The sequence below is a fragment of the Propithecus coquereli genome, unplaced genomic scaffold (assembly GCF_000956105.1).
Source record: "Propithecus coquereli isolate 6110/MARCELLA unplaced genomic scaffold, Pcoq_1.0 Scaffold98, whole genome shotgun sequence".
NCBI lineage: Eukaryota > Metazoa > Chordata > Mammalia > Primates > Indriidae > Propithecus > Propithecus coquereli.
This window is the reverse complement of record NW_012156173.1, coordinates 4052396-4057662: the sequence shown is the minus strand read 5'-3', so window position 1 is coordinate 4057662 and position 5267 is coordinate 4052396.

Genomic DNA, 5267 nt, shown 5'->3' with positions numbered 1-5267 from the left:
CCCTTCCTTTCCCTCTTGCTGCAGAGCAGACTCAGCAGGGACATCAGCATCCTCACCTAGTTGGGCACGGTCTTGGTTTGGGGCAGTGGACAGGCCTTGGGGCTGGGGAAGGGATAGACAGCTCTTCCCTCACCTGGCGGTCACCAGGTTGCTGCCCACTCCTCGCCCCTGACTCCCAGCTGGGAGAGAAGCCACAGCATCACCACAGCATTATTGTGACAGCCACAAACCCATTGCCCACAATCCCTCCACCCTCGGTCACCCTGACCTCTGTCTCTGAGCCCTGCTCTTACCAAATCAGGATGATGAGTATTTTGGGAGGGTGTATAAAGAGGGGGGTGGAAGGGATGGAACCAACCTTTTCCGGTATTTTGGTTTTTTGGTGTTTGGGTTTTTTGGAGAAAAAGTCTTACTCTGTTGCCTGGGCTAGAGTGCCGTGGCATCAGCCTAGCTCACAGCAACCTCAAACTCCTGGGCTCAGGTGATCCTCCTGCCTCAGCCTGCCGAGTAGCAGCTGGAACTACAGGCACGGGGCACCACACTTGGCTAATTTTTTTTTGTTTTTAGTTGCTGGCTAAATTTTTCTATTTTTAGTAGAGACAGGTCTCACTCTTATTTGGGCCGGTCTGGAACTCCTGCCCTCAAACAATCCTCCTGCCTCAGCCTCCCAGAGTGCTAGGAATACAGGTATGAGCCACCATGCCCAGCCTCTGTATTTTGCAATGTATGTTTTCTTCAACATGTAGCCAGTCAGTGTCTTGTCCATATAGCCAGCCAATCAATCAACCTCAAAACTAACTAAATAAATAAAAATTAAATTAAAAAAAAACATGCAAGGAAGCTTAACCACAGATGTTCTGTAAACAATAAAACTTCTGACTATCTGTGTAACCTTCTGTAAGTCATTTTACCTCTTTTAGATTCTGTTTCCACATCTATTAAATGACAGGACTGAACTAAATCATGTGTTAAATATTTTCTAGCCACAAAGTACTATGATTCTGTGATAGATTAACTACTTTAACATAGTTTGAGTCCTGCTAAATCAATGGTATAGTCAATAAACATGTATTGATTGCCTTCTCTCTGAATCAGGCACAATCTACAAACACCTGCCACAAATAATTTTTACTTAATAATTGAATTATGTGCTTTGGTGTAGAATACATAAAGGTTTAATCTACCTATCTTTTGCCTTGTGTAGACTTTCAGGTCAAAACTCAAATACCTGCAGAACCAGGCAGGAAATTTAAAGAGGTGAAGTGTGATGGGTATATGGACATGGCTCTGTGCCAACTCAAAACAGCCATTTTGGTACTGTGGAAAAGCTGCCCTTGGCTGGGGTGTGGTGGCTCATGCCTGTAATCCCAGCACTCTGGGAGGCCAAGGTGGGAGGATAGCTTGAGGCTAGGAGTTCAAGACAAGCCTGGACAATATAGCAAGACCCCATCTCCACAAAAAAATAAAAAATTAGCCAGGCACAGTGGCATGCACCTGTAGTCCCAGCTACTTGGGAGGCTGAGGCAGGAGCCCAGGAGTTGGAGGTTGCAGTGAGCTATGATTGCACCACTGCACTCTAATCTGAGCAACATAGTGAGAGCCTGTCTCACCCTCCCCTAAAAAAAGAAAAGCTGTGTTCTAGCCAAACTAAACTTTCTGTGCCTATCTTGCTATGTGTTTTAGCTTACTAATCCAGATGTGCGATTATTGATTCTGGTGATATTATTGAAAAACATATGTAAGAAGATGGACTCCCTTAAAGAATCTAAAATGACCATGTCTCCCTATTTATTGGCTCCATAGCACTTATCTCAACCACCAGCATCAGAAAACAAATTCCAGGGGTGGAGAAAAAAGAAAAACAACAACAAAAAAAAGACAAATTCCGGAGTCCACTTGCTCAAGGCTTCTTGGGCGTTGCTCCGGCTAAAAAATAATTAAAAAAAGAAAACAAATTCCATGAGGGCAGGGACTGTCCATCTGTTCACGTCTATGCCCATGGCTACTAGCCATGCCTACTGTATAATAGATTATCCACAAATACTTATTAAATGAATAACTGAATTAACTTCGAATGTGAGGGTAAATCTGAGTTTTAAGAAACTGTGTTTTAAGAAACCTGGCTGATATCTTAAAACGTAACTGTCGAGACGTGGCTCTAGCCTTTAAGTGGTTACTAACAGAAGTTATATCACCCTCCGGTCCTCAGTTTCCTCAACCATAATGCTCCCCAAATCTCTGATCCTATGAACGCTATTACTGGTATAGAAAGTAGAAAACATTTGACTTGATGGTGGTTTGACCTGGATATCTTGACCTTCTATAGACCAAAGTTGAAATTCAAGTACTTGTGAGCCAGGCAGGAAACATAAATAAGTAAAGTGGGTTAGGTAGCAAATTGCCTTAAGCGATTCATAATCACAAGGGCCAAACTGAAAAATATCGAAACCGAGAAGAATGCAAATGAAATAAAACCACAAAAGGAGGAACATTTTAGTTGCTTGGAATCCCAATCTCTTCAGGCATGAAGAACAGTGCCTATGGCCAAGCGTGATGGCTCATGCCCATAATCCTGGCACTCTAGGAGGCCGAGGCAGGAGGATCGCTTGAGCTCAGGAGGTCCAGACCAGCCTGAGCAAGAGAGAGACCCCATCTCTACTAAAAATAGAAATAACTATCCAGGCATGGTGGCCCGTGCCTGTAGTCCCAGCTACTCAGGAGGCTGAGGCAGGAGGATTGCTTGAGCCCAGGAGTTTGAGGTTGCCGGGAGCTAGGCTGACACCAGGGCACTCTAGCCCATCCAACAGAGTGAGACTCTGTCTCAAAAAAAGAAAAGAAAAAGAAAAAGAGTTCTTATGCTCCATGTTATAGAAATATCATTCATGTTAAGCAACTGAATAAGAATAACTCATTAGCTTGCAGAGACCAAAATGACAAGACTCCTGATCACTGACCCTGCACTAATCTCTTACCAGACTTCTGCTGTCCTTGTCCAACCCATCATCTTTATGAGGGTGCAGATTGGTGGTCCCCAATTCACAAACCGTGGACATGTTTGCAGTAGTGAGACTATTACTGAAAACTCAGCACTTGTCCATAAGGCCAAAGAACTAGAAAAAGCGGTTCGAGGAGAAAGGAAAAAGAGTTTACTTTGCCAGCAAAGGAGGAAAAATGAGAAGATCTTGTCTCAAAATCCCAAATTTTCCTGCACATTTGCAGAATACAGAGCTTTTAAAGGATGGGTTCAGGCAGGGCGCGGTAGCTCACGCCTGTAATCCTAGCACTCTGGGAGGCCGAGGCGGGCGGATCGTTTGAGCTCAGGAGTTCGAGACCAGCCTGAGCAAGAGCGAGACCCCGTCTCTACTAAAAAAATACAAAGCAATTAGTTGGACAACTAAAAAAACATATAGAAAAAATTAGCCGGGCATGGTGGCGCATGCCTGTAGTCCCAGCTACTCGGGAGGCTGAGGCAGGAGGATCGCTTGAGCCCAGGAGTTTGAGGTTGCTGTGAGCTAGGCTGACGCCACGGCACTCTAGGCCAGGCAACAGAGTGAGACTCTGTCTCAAAAAAAAAAAGGATGGGTTCTCAGCTTCAGCCAATTACTGTTCAACTACAGTTGGTAATGCTGACCATCCCCTCTCCACTGAAGACCTCCACCCAGGGTCTCCTTTTACCAGCCATCTCCTGTTGCACAAATAAACAAAAGACTTACTCAGCCCCTCCCAACAACCCCTGGCCTGAGGCAGGGATGCAGGCTTTCATTCTCAAAAAGGAGTGGAGGATGTTTTAAGGAGACAGAAAATATTTTTGCCATTTATTCCAGATCATTCTCTCTGTTACACGACAGTGTGGGCACATCCACCGTGCCGTGTGTGGTGTGAAGTGGGGGACAGCTGGCTTGAGCACAGAATGACATGCTTCCCCCAGCTGCCGGGGCCTGTGGACAGGCACCCTGTGGCCGTCCTCCCTGTCACCAGGTTCCAAAACTCTGAAATAGCTTGGACTCCCCCATCTTCCCTCATTTTCCGTCATTCATCAAGTCTTGCCAACACATTCTTCCAGCTGCCCTCCACACGCATTCCTTCCCTTCCGCTTTCACGGTCCCCATCTGGGTCACACTCCCGTCAACGTCAACTCTCCTCTGATGTTACAGCAGCCTCGGAATCTCCTCCACTCCTGTGCTGTCCGGCTCTGGTCTTTCATGCAAACTGTCAAGGCTCGTGCAATCCCACAGCAAGAAGGACGCAGTGACATTTAAAGCCTTCCACCTAGCCACCTAGCGTCCACTCATTTCTCCTGTGAGTCTTCTGTCCTCACGAAATTGTTCAACCAACTGTTGCCCAAACGTGCCTTTCAAGTTCCGCTCCCACACCTTCGTGTGCTGTCCCACCCAGCGCGGACGCCATCCCACTGCCTTCCAAATGTTGCCAGTATTTTAAAAAACCTGTTCAAGTCCTGCTTCCTCCTTGAGGTCTTGCTCAACAACTTTGCTCATATTGTTGCTTCCTCTTTTAAACTCTGGCAAAACTTAATAGCTCTATGGCATACTTCACATTTAGAGGTACTTAGCATACGGTTCCCTATCTGTTTTGTGGATGTCTTATGTCCTGCTCCCTGATCAGAATGTAATGTCCTGTTGATCAGTGAGTTTTCTTTGTGCCCTCATGGCAACCAGTGTAGTAGCATTTTGGACTTAAACAAACGCTCAATAAATACTTGTCGAATGTATAATAGTAAGCACATCCAAGAGAGTCAATGGAAGAAGACTTTTCTACTTCCTGGATGCAAAGAACTGAACTCAAAATTAGTATTTGCAGGACGGCTTTATACCCTGCGATACCAGCCAGGAGGCCTCTTCTAAAATCTCACTAAAGCAGTTTGAGAAGCAAACTTTCACTTCCCTAAAGTATTTCTGCTGCTTTTGATCATGCAACTTGAGATGGGAGAAAAACAACTTCCCTGGCTAATAGGAGGCAAGGAATTCGAGAATTTCTGTTGTATCTTAGGAAGAACTAATGACTTTAGCACAAACTGCTTGAGTGATTTATGGAAAGTCATATGCAAATTATTATGAATAAGTTAAAAATAAATCAGGGAGAAATCCATATTTACTATTTTAGTTCTCCTATATCATTATCACAGATGACTTTAAAATTATTTATGTATATATGTATGTATACATTCTAGACATCTGACACCTCCCCAAATGTGATATTCTGATATACCCTATCTTCTATCGTTTAAATCATAACCTGTGATGATACAT